The 12280-nt window shown below is 45.5% G+C and overlaps 1 long non-coding RNA gene across 1 annotated transcript in view; it reads left to right on the plus strand.

The window, feature by feature from the left end:
- Positions 1 to 10790: 10790 nt before the first annotated feature.
- LOC137570408 (uncharacterized) overlaps positions 10791 to 12280 on the plus strand; it is a 172523-nt gene continuing 171033 nt past the window's right edge. The window contains exon 1 of the long non-coding RNA XR_011031024.1: positions 10791 to 11017. This is a non-coding gene — a long non-coding RNA (uncharacterized lncRNA). The remainder of the gene's footprint in view (positions 11018 to 12280) is intronic.

The raw sequence follows: 12280 nt of genomic DNA on the forward strand, positions 1-12280 counted from the left end.
ATGTCTCTTTTCTTCTCCAAAAGATCCAAATTCTCCATCTGGAATCTCAAACAGTGCTATCCTTTCATTTAGACTTTCTTGCATGCGTGCGGTGCTGTTGTCACGTTTTCCAGAAGCGTCATTCCAAATGTTCGCCTACTGAACCGTTTTAAATGTTCCACATCTATGGAGGCGATATCCTGCAAAACATCTTGTACACAAAAAGAATCATGAAGTACACAACATTTTTACCCCACAAAAAAAAAAAAAAAATTAAGAAAAAGCTAAATTAGCAGCTGTAGAAACAAAATTCAACATTGCATTACAAAGTGTTGCAACCTGCAGAGTTAAACTTAGGGACATATTTAAAATGAGTTAAATATAGCCATAAGTTTTACCTATGGCCTCCAACCTCCCCTACAGCCATACCACTCCTCACCAAACTGGTAAAAAGCAGGTCACATATGGTGCAGTGATGAGCGAAAATACAAATATTCTTTTTTCTTAATTATCGCCGAAATAAGCACAATTTTCGATTCGACAAGCGAAAAATTCGCCGAATATTTTTGCGTTAATTTTCGCGTGGTATTTCGCATTACGGCTGGTATCACGAAATTACGTTTGCCTTGAATTCAGATGTGTGTAAGTCTAGTTACGCGATAATAGCATTTAAATACTCGCAATAATCACGTTTATGCACATGCGCCCCTGAAGTGTAATTATTGTGGAAAAGCTTGCTGTATGCGTAGAAACATTCTTGCCAATACACCATTGAACTGCGCATGCTTAGTTTTTACATTATTTAACGCGAAAAACGTTCATATGCGAACAATTGTTTGCGTTCGTCTGCCTAACGCGGATCCAGCTTCTGATTGGCTAATGTGAACAAAACAACAGGAAGTTGAGCAAACTCAAAAGGAAGAGCCTACACGTGCTACAGCACCAACAAAGACAGTCAGGCAGCAGTGAAGTCTGAGAACTGGTGTGGTGACAACTGACTGAGAGTGAGAGATGCCTCCCAGGATTCCGCCAGCTATGAAAAGAATGCTGATTGAGGTAAGCAATAAAACACATTGTATATCATTTTTTAAACTGTTTTTGTGAATGTCTTTACCATCTAAAAGGCTCACAGGTTTTGCAGAGGGTTGTATTTGTTGTAGCATTGTTACCTTCAGGCTAGCTTCACATATAACATAGCGTTTTCTTTTGGAGTTGTCCGCAGGTGCGTTTGTGTTAGGGTAATGTGTTTTTACTGTGTTTTTAGTGTGTTTGGGTTTTGCGTTTTTTTATACGCAAGTGCGTTTTTCATGCTTACTGCGTGTGTTTGTATGCATTTGCGGATCACGTACGTGTTTGCGTTTTTTTTTAAGTATAGGCAAATCATTTGGAAGACAGCAGAAAGCGGAAACACATCAGAGATCTTTAATTTTTATTTGAAAACGTTGCATAAAAAGCATGTAAAACGCAATGCATATGCTTTACCATGTTAGGCAACACTGCACTTTGCAGAATGCTTACTGTAAATACGCACTGAAAACGCATATGCGTTGTTTCCATGCGTTTTTTCCTTCAAGCGTATTTGCCATGTGTGCACCCCGCCTCAGTGGAGTAGCAATAGGGGGTGCAGAGGTTGCGACTGGCCGACCGCATCGCGGCCCTTGGTCGAGATGAGCCCCAAGCAGCCCTCCATCAAGCTCTCGACTTGGGATACGATGTCTCTTTTCTCCTCCAAAATATCCACATTCTCCATCTGGTTACTCCAACAGTACTATCCATTTATTTGCACTTTCTTGCATGCATGCGGTGCTGTTGTTACTTTTTCCAGAAGCTCCATCCAGGAAAGCAATCTCTTGAATTGGGATACAGTGGCCTCAATTCACTAAGCTTTATCAAACACTTTATCAAACAGTTAATAATTTACCTCATGGGTAAAATCTAATTTTGAATTCACTCAGGTGTTATAGATTTATTGAACGTTTTATCGATAAAACATTCAATAAATATATAACACCTTAGTGAATTCAAAATTAGTTTTTACCCATGAGGTACATTATCAAACGTTTGACAAAGTGTTTGATAAAGCTTAGTGAATTAAGGCCAATGTCTCTCTTCTCCTTCAAAAGATCCACATTCTCCATGCAGTATCTCCAACAGAGCTCTACTTTAATTTGCACTCTTTGATGCGTTTGATGGTGTTAGTTTTTCTTTTTTTTGAAAAGTGTTTTATTTTAATTTTTCTTTTTGAAAACATTGCCAGACATCGAGATTCTTTTACAAAAATAAGGTCTTGAGGCACGAAGGCCGGGGGGGGGGGGGGGGGGCGGGGGGGAGGGGATACCTGCATGGTGACATGTGGCAGACCAGATGTCATGTAAGTCTATGGCGACGCCTATATTTTTCAAATTTTGCATGGTAGCATTGCGGCATGCAAGCGCGGAAGTGTATTTTTTCAATACATTTCCACGCAATTTGTTGCTTCGCTCCAGCTACAGTCAGCAATATGGGATAGTGGCTGGATAATGTACTGGTTAAGGGTCCTGCCTCTGACACTGGAGACCAGGGTTCCAATCTCAGTTTTTTCTGATCAGTAAGCCAGCACCTATTCAGTAGGAGACCTTGGGCAAGAGTCCCTAACACTGCTATTGCCTATAGAGCATGCTCTAGTGGCTGCAGCTCTGGCTCTTTGAGTCCACCAGGAGAAAAGCGCAATATTATCGTTCTGTGACTTGTGTTGTCTACATAATTTCTCTTCCCAATTAAGAATGGGACACGTCAAGAGTGCCCTTGCTCTCCTTTATTGTTTCCTCTCTTTGTATTAAGCTTCTAGCTCAAATGCTTCAAGATTCTGTGGATATCTCAGGTGTCAAAGTTGGCCAGAATGTTATAAAGTTGCACTTTTTGCAGACTACACCGTTTTATTCATTTGTAACCTATGTGTCTCGCTCCCCAACCCTTTTTGGACTATTGATAAATTTGGGAAATATCCCAGTTTTAAAATCAATAGATCTCAGTCAGAGGCTATAGCTTTTGCATACATCAAATAAAGGCACCTATAAAAAAGGATGCAGGGGATTTCTGCTAGTAGCATTGTGATTTTTTTCAGAATCGCAAACACACTGCATGAAGCATTTTTTCAGAGCGATTCATTGAAAAATCGCTCTGAAAAATCACTTCACAAAATCGCACTCGCACTTTGCTAGTGATTGCTATTGCGATTTTGGCGTGCACTAGCCTAGCCCAGAGAGAGGAGGAGTGGAGAGAAATTTAGAATAGCCTGAGATGGAACAGAGAGCTTATCTGTATTGCAGTCCCACATCAGACAGAGACTACTTGCCTGTAATCGCTCTCCTGTCCCTGCCAATCTCATGCGCAAGAAAAGCAGCCCTCCTGGAATCTAGGGACTGTCAAAAACTTTTCAACTTGTTTAACACCTTATCCACACATGCAGTCATTATAACAATGGGGAGCAACCAGACAGATTTTTGACCACGGACCCTGCAGGCAAGCTCTGCATCATGCTGTGTATATTTACCAGCTTGCCTGCCCTCTAATTGCACTTTTATCAGCTAGCCTAGTGTTTCACATTGCCTTACCAGGCATTGTCTGCCCTCTAATTGCACTTGTATCAGCTAGCCTAGTGTTTCACATTGCCTTACCAGGCATTGGACTGGCCCTAAATAACTGAATGAAAGGCGGCCTGGGGGGCAATCACCCCCCTTCCCCCCTGGCCAGTGCGCGCCTGGTCCCAACTCTCTATTTACTAGTTTGTACACTTGAAACCTACCTACTTCCTATACTGAATATAACTTAGTGAAAACATGTTTATTTGTTTTACAATATTACAGTGGGTTGCAAAAGTATTCGGCCCCCTTGAAGTTTTCCACATTTTGTCATATTACTGCCACAAACATGAATCAATTTTATTGGAATTCCACATGAAAGACCAACACAAAGTGGTGTACACATGAGAAGTGGAACGAAAATCATACATGATTCAAAACATTTTTTACAAATGAATAACTGCAAAGTGGTGTGTGCATAATTATTCAACCCTCTTTGATCTGAGTGCAGTCAGTTGCCTATAGACATTGCCTGATGAGTGCTAATGACTAAATAGAGTGCACCTGTGTGTAATCTAATGTCAGTACAAATACAGCTGCTCTCTGAGGGCCTCAAAGGTTGTCTAAGAGAATATTGGGAGCAACAACACCGTGAAGTCCAAAGAACACACAAGACAGGTCCAAGACAGGTCAGGGATCAAGTTATTGAGAAATTTAAAGCAGGCTTAGTCTACAAAAAGATTTCCAAAGCCTTGAACATCCCAAGGAGCACTGTTCAAGGGATCATTTAGAAATAGGAGTATGGCACAACTGTAAACCTACCAAGACAAGGCCATCCACCTAAACTCACAGGCCGAACAAGGAGAGCACTGATCAGAAATGCAGTCAAGAGGCCCATGGTGACTCTGGACGAGCTGCAGAGATCTACAGCTCTGGTGGGAGACTCTGTCCATAGGACAACTATTAGTCATGCACTGTACAAAGTTGGCCTTTATGGAAGAGTGGCAAGAAGAAAGCCATTGTTAACAAAAAGCATAAGAAGTCCCGTTTGCAGTTTGCCACAAGCCATGTGGGGGACACAGCAACCATGTGGAAGAAGGTGCTCTGGTCAGATGAGACCAAAATGGAACTTTTTGGCCAAAATGCAAAACGCTATGTGTGGCAGAAAACTAACACTGCACATCACTCTGAACACACCATCAGAGCCGGGACAAGGTCCTCCAGCACCCAAGGCTGAGACACCAAAGTGCGCCCCTCCATCCCTCCCACCCCAGCCGTCACACACTGATTGCTATTAGACTAAGAGGCGCCACAGGGCCCACAACCTCCCTAACACCTTAATATATAGTTATCTGGCTTGCAGTCACTGCTATGTATCCCCTTTTATTATTTCTTTCTGCTTCAAACACAATTAGGAATGACAGCTGAATGAATTCTGCGCCCCCTCCTACACTGCGCCCTGAGGCTGGAGCCTCTCCAGCCTATGCCTCGGCACGGCCCTGCACACCATCCCCACTGTCAAATATGGTGGTGGCAGCATCATGCTAGGGGGGTGTATCTCTTCAACAGGGACAGGGAAGCTGGTCAGAGTTGATGGGAAGATGGATGGAGCCATATACAGGGCAAACTTGGAAGAAAACCTCTTGGAGACTGCAAAAGACTTGAGACTGGGACGGAGGTTCACCTTCCAGCAGGACAATGACCCTAAACATAAAGCCAGGGCAACAATGTAATGGTTTAAACTAAAACATATCTATGTGTTAGAATGGCCCAGTCAAAGTCCAGATCTAAATCCAATCGAGAATCCGTGGCAAGATCTGAAAACTGCTGTTCACAAACGCCGTCCATCTAATCTGACTGAGCTGGAGCGGTTTTACAAAGAAGAATGGGCAAGGATTTCAGTCTCTAGATGTGCAAAGCTTGTAGAGACATACCCTAAAAGACTGGCAGCTGTAATTGCAGCAAAAGGTGGTTCTACAAAGTATTGACTCAGGGGGCCGAATAATTACGCACACCCCACTTTGCAGTTATTTATTTGTAAAAAATGTTTGGAATGATGTAGGATTTTCGATCCACTTCTCACATGTACACCACTTTGTATTGGTCTTTCACGTGGAATTCCAATAAAATTGATGCATGTTTGTGGCAGTAATGTGACAAAATGTGGAAAACTTCAAGGGGGACGAATACTTTTGCAACCCACTGTACTATATTTGTTATTTAGTCAGTGTTTATCCATTGTAAAATCGTTCCTCATTCCGATTTTAAACAACTATCATGGAAATATGTAAAATGTAAAACACAAACATATAAATGTACATTGTTCTCAGTGTAAAAACCACCATAAATTACTTTTTTCCTATGTTGCTGTAACTTACAGTAGGTGGTGCAAATCTGACAGGTTTTGGACTAGCTCATCTCCTCATGGGTGGTTCTCAGTTGTTTCTTTATTTAAAAAGAAAATCACGTACTTAACTGCAGTTGCTCAGTCTAAGGCTAATTTCACACCAGGACGTTGCGTTAGAGGGGGCGTTAAGGTCGCATAACGTCCCCCTAACTCAATGCCTGGTGGTGCTGGATCTGGACGTCAGAGTGAGCCGCGTTGTGCAGCTCACCTATATTGCAGGCACCTACCTAAATAACCTATACTGAGGGCACCTACCTATCTAACCTATACTGGGGGCAACTATACTGGCTACCTATACTGGAGGCACCTACCTGACTAACCTATAGCGGGGGCAACTATACTGGCTCACCTATGCCTGGCTACCTATACTGGGGTACCTATTCTTGGCTACCTATACTGGAACTAGACCTGGCTAACCTATACTGCGGGCACCCATACCTTGCTCGGGGGGCGGGGGACGCAATTTTTACACCCTCGCCCCTGGGTGCATTTTAACCTAGAAACTGCACTGGAGAGACATACTCTACACAGTCTATTCTATTGAGCTGAACTCCCCATCAGCTATCTCTGCAAGATGCTGCACACAAAGATGCTGTACACATTCAAAAGATCAGTATCTGCAAAAGATCTGTTCCTGCAAAAGATCCGCTCCTGCAAAATGCATTCATAGACTATGATATCTGCAGATCCTCATACACACCTTGTTTAACAAACTTCATCTGCATATCTGACAATCATCTGCAGATCTGAAGATCTAACCTGGTGGATCTGATCTGCAGATGTATGTCTGTTAAACAAGGTGTGTGAGGATCTGCAGATATCATAGACTATGAATGCATTTTGCAGGAACGGATCTTTTGCAGGAACAGATCTTTTGCAGATACTGATCTTTTGAATGTGTACAACATCTTTGTGTGCAGCATCTTGCAAAGAATGTTAGCTGATGGAGAGTTCAGCTCAATAGAATAGACTGTGTAGAGTATGGCTCTCAAACTGCATGGAAGGGGGTACAATTGGTCTGATATCTTTCAATTATCTTTCAAGTGTGTACACACCATTAGAATCTCCCATAAAGAGAGGGACTAGTCAAAAATCTGTCAGATCTGTCTGGATTTTAGTATCTGCTGTAAGTCACTGCAACAAAGGAAAAAAGAAGAAAAAAAACAACAAAAAAGAGACATGTACATTTTAGGTTTAAGTATTCTAAATGTTACAATTTTTTCACAACAGTAGTACGTACACCTGTAACGTTCAGTAGGGGGAAGACTCTGGTTAATCCAGAGGTTTCTCCAGTGTGCACGGCCCCTCAATGGCCGTCTGGGAGTCTCTTCTTCTTCCCAGCGACGCATCTTCCATGTACAAGTGTGTCCGCCGTGCGCAGGTGCACTGATGGCCGCGGCTGCACAGGAGCACAGAGCCGCTTGTACATAAAGCTGTGCACCGGCCCCTCCGTGATTCTGCGCAGGGCAGTCATCCATGCGTCTGGACAGTGCTAGCGAGCAGAAAACGCATTTGGTAGCTTTATCAGCGGTAAACAATCCTGGAAGCAACAGGATTGCCTCTGGCAACGGGAAAAATTGGGATCCAAAAATGGAGTTTGTGCCAACGACGGTACCCGTGCTGTCATTTGAATGGACAGCCACTAGAGCACCATGGTCATTGTTTAGCACCTGTGTGAACTGGCCCTTAGCTCAGCGGTTCTCAGTTACCATACCTCCCAACTTTTTGAGGTAAGAAAGTGGGACACTTTAAGACACCCCTTTTCCACACCTTTAACCACGCCCCTGACACACCTCTAGTTACTGGTACCAGAAAGAATTCAGCAGCAAGGCGCAGTTTTATACACTGGTCCCCTCTATCATAATTCGTTCTTTATTTTAACATTTGAAAGCAAGAAATCTATCAATTTCAATGATAGAAATAAAGTTAAGAGTCTGTTAAACACATTTTCAGTAGAATCCTATATAATAAAACCCCTGTCTCTGTGTCCTGTGTGTGTCTGCACTTGCGCTTCTGCACATGTGCCACAGGAACAGCCTGGGACAGGAGCAGGACGGGCCGGGCCAGGGGGCTGGCTGGATGTGCATGCGTGACGGCCGGGCGGGTGTGCGCACAGCAGGCGGGTATGTGCGTGTGCTTCCGACGGGTATGTGCACACCAGCGGGTATGTGTACGCGCCTCTGGCGGGTGCGCGCATGTGGCGGTGATGACAGACCTAGAGCCCATTTTTAAACGGGCTAATAGATATATTTACACATCTGTACACCAGTCCTGAAAGAGGGACATGAACGAAAAGAGGAACAGAGGGATTGTTCCTCTGCAAAATGGATCACCATAAGCTATGGTTATTCTGTATGTAAGCTGTCATTATTGGTCCTCTGTAAAGGTGGCCACACACGATACAATAAAATGATCCGATTTATCGGTAATTCACTAAAAAGGATCGGATCTCCCGAAAAAAAACGAAAGCTTTTTTTTCATTCGACTGAAAAATCCGATCGGATTTCCCGTTTTCTTCGATTTTTATCCGGAATGCGAGATATTTTTCTTCAATTTTTCTAAAGATTGTATGGTGTGTGTTAGATTGCCAATATATTAATATACACACCATAGCAATTTTGTCAGAGTATTCAATCATTTTTATCATAATTGGGGAAAAATTTAACATAGGTGTGTGGTACATTGGCCAGATTTTTGAAATGTTACAATCAGTCAGAAAAATTGATTGCAATTCTTAAATTGAACAGATATTTTAAAAATGGTATGGTGTGTGGCCACCTTAAAGAGAACCCGAGGTGGGATTGTATTATGCTAGTGGGGCACAGAGGCTGGTTGTGCACACTAACACCAGCCTCTGTTGCCCCATGCTGTGCCTCCAAGACCCCCCTGTGCCCCGCTATACCCCCCGCAGTGCTGGCGACATGCAGCGTGTCGCCAGCACAATGTTTACCTAAGCGCTGTCTGTCAGCGCCGCTCCCCCGCCTCTTCCGTATCGGCGCTACCCGCCTGTGTCCCTTCCCTCCCGCTTATTGGAGGGAAGTGACGCGGCGGGTAGCGCCGATACGGAAGAGGTGGGGGAGCGGCGCTGACAGACAGCGCTTAGGTAAACATTGTGCTGTCGACACGCTGCGTGTCGCCAGCACTGCGGGGGGTACAGCGGCGCACAGGGGGGTCTTGGAGGCACAGCATGGGGCAACAGAGGCTGGTGTTAGTGTGCACAACCAGCCTCTGTGCCCCACTAGCATAATAAAATCCCACCTCGGGTTCTCTTTAATTCATGTGACCCAGTGAAATACACTATCCTGTCCTTACACTGCAGAGATGCTTAAAGAGACACTGAAGCGAGAATAGATCTCGCTTCAGAGCTCATAGTTAGTAGGGGCATGCGTGCCCCTGCTAAAACGCCGCTATCCCGCGGCTAAGCGGGGTCCCTTACCCCCCAAATCCCCTCTGTACAGCGCCGGCTGCGCTTGCTGATTGAGGCAGGGCTAACCGCTGCAGCCTCACGCGCGTCTATCAGCGCGTATCTCCGCCTCTCCCCCGCCCCTCTCAGTCTTCCTTCACTGAGAGGGGCGGGGGAGAGGCGGTGATGCGCCGCTGATAGACGGCTGGGAGGTAGGGCTGCAGCCGTTAGCCCTGCCTCACCAGCAGCAAAATCTACGACCAAGTTGGTCGTAGATTTTGCAAGGGGGGGTTTTGGGGGGGTAAGGGATCCCCGTTTAGCCGCGGGATAGCGGCGTTTTAGCAGGGGCACACATGTCCCTGCTAACTATGAGCTCTGAAGCGAGATCTATTCTCGCTTCAGTGTCTCTTTAAGCAGAGGTGGGAACAGATTATTAATGGTAATCACTATGCAAATCGAACACAATAGCAATCAATACCAATACAGTAGCTATGGTTTTAACATCCAGTACTGGGCTGCTGCTGGCTCCCTGGTGCAGCTCCCCAATACCACTTTTCAACCCTATTCCTACACTACTGCAGCCTCTCTTTTCAAAGACATCTCAGTGTTCGGTTTCCCAAGCGTAAACGCACCCAGGCACAAGCAGCTCAGTGTTCTCCCTTTACCCAGTGTAGCCCCGCCCCTGTCATAGACAGCGCAGTGTTCTCCCTTTACCCAGTGTAACCCCGCCCCTGTCACAAGCAGCTCAGCATTCTCCCTTTACCCAGTGTATCCCCGCCCCTGTCACAAGCAGCTCAGCATTCTCCCTTTACCCAGTGTAGCCCCGCCCCTGTCATAGACAGCTCAGTGTTCTCCCTTTACCCAGTGTAACCCCGCCCCTGTCACAAGCAGCTCAGCATTCTCCCTTTACCCAGTGTAGCCCCGCCCCTGTCACAGACAGCTCAGTGTTCTCCCTTTACCCAGTGTAACCCCACCCCTGTCACAAGCAGCTCAGCATTCTCCCTTTACCCAGTGTAGCCCCGCCCCTGTCACAGACAGCTCAGTGTTCTCCCTTTACCCAGTGTAACCCCACCCCTGTCACAAGCAGCTCAGCATTCTCCCTTTACCCAGTGTAGCCCCGCCCTTGTCACAGACAGCTCAGTGTTCTCCCTTCCCCAAGTGTAGCCCCGCCCCCTGTCATAGACAGCTCAGTGTTCTTCCTTCCCCAAGTGTAGCCCCGCCCCTGTCAGTCAGCTCAGTGTTCTCCCTTCCCCAAGTGTAGCTCCGCCCCTGTCATAGACAGCTCAGCATTCTCCCTTCCCCAAGTGTAGCCCCGCCCCCTGTCATAGACCGCTCAGTATTCTCCTTTCCCCAAGGGGCACTACTGATAGAAATGAATAGCACTCACATTTCATTGCTGGTGTGCCTGTGCAGATTCTGCCTGCTGTATGTAGGCGGAGACCAGTTCGTGTAGGCGGAGCCTCTGCCCGGGAATGCTGTGCTCTTGCCTGGAGAGTCTGGAGACACGTCCTCCTCCTGGTCACAGCGCCGTCGATCTACCTGTCCTCGGGGGCTGTTTCCTGTCTATAACCCCCCAACTCCTCTATGACGTCACTTGTTTATGCAGGTGCACGAGGCCTGCAGCTGCACGCGACTCCTGGTGACGTCAGCAAGCTATTCCCTCACCAGGTATGCTGTGTGTAATGAGATGTGCAGCATCCAGCTGGCCTGACAGTGTTCATGTGTTTGTGTTACTCAGAGACATACTAGCACAGAGATCTTCCTCCATCTTCTAAGCATATTGTTGGTCAAATACATTTGTGAGCATAGATATCACACTGCATAGCACTGCATGGGTTGTGTAGGGGAGGATTAGCCTGAAATCACAGGAGAGACTAGAGGGCCTGCAGCAAACTCTGATGTGTTCCCATGCCCCTCCCCCACTGGTGAGCCCATGGGCAGCAGGTCGCATTTTACTGCATGTGCGTTTTCTGTGTGTTTGCGTTTTTGTACCGCACATGGGCATTTCTAGCATTTTACATACGTTTTATTGCATTCGCGGTTCGCATATATAAATCACATATGCTTTTTTTTTTTTTTAATGTGTTATATGCAAATAACTAGGAAGTAAACAGTAAGGGCCTGAGCCCACTAACACAGTTGTGTCTGCTTTTCCGAAACACATCAATGTTCCAGATGCTAAAAAGCGGACACAACTGCGCACGACTGCTATAGTGGGCTCAGGTCCTAAGCGAAAATACACCATCAAACTTGTTTTTTTTTAAACGCATATAAAAACGCAATACCTCTTCATCACTATTGACTTTCATTATGTGCGTTTTTGATGCTTTTTTGGAAAAATATGCAACAAAACCAGCGTTTTTAAAAACGCACATTGCAGAATGCATGCAAATGCATTTTTTCATGCGGCCCATTGACTTGCATTAGGTGCGTTTTCCGAAACGCTACCGTTTCTGCCTAGTGCGTTTCCTGCCTTATGGTGGGAATACACAATGCGTTTCTGCCGCACGATTCAGCGTTCGATCGATTTTTGCCTCTCGATTTTCCAACTCGATTCTATTATTTTCCGCTTGTTTGTCTTATCTTTTTCCATTTACTTCTAACAGTAATTGAGCAGCAAAACGATCGAACGGGAGATCGGACATGTCGGAAAATTATCTATGTAGCCATCTATTGGACACCGAACTGTGTATTCCCAGCATTAGACTCAAAGCCACAGCACAGCAGCCTGCACTTACATAAAAGTCTTTCTGTTAACTTATCAATTTACATGCAGGGCGTGGCTTGGACATGCGGCGGGGCTTGGAATCGAGGGGGGCTGTATTTGCTAGTTCGCATCTGCTGCCGATGCAGAAAACTCGTCTGCATACATTCTCTTAATTCCCTTTACTGACATGTCCCAGTTATTGCTCTGGGGGCCACAAGGAGAAC

The sequence above is a fragment of the Hyperolius riggenbachi genome, chromosome 4 (genome assembly GCF_040937935.1).
Source record: "Hyperolius riggenbachi isolate aHypRig1 chromosome 4, aHypRig1.pri, whole genome shotgun sequence".
Lineage (NCBI taxonomy): Eukaryota > Metazoa > Chordata > Amphibia > Anura > Hyperoliidae > Hyperolius > Hyperolius riggenbachi.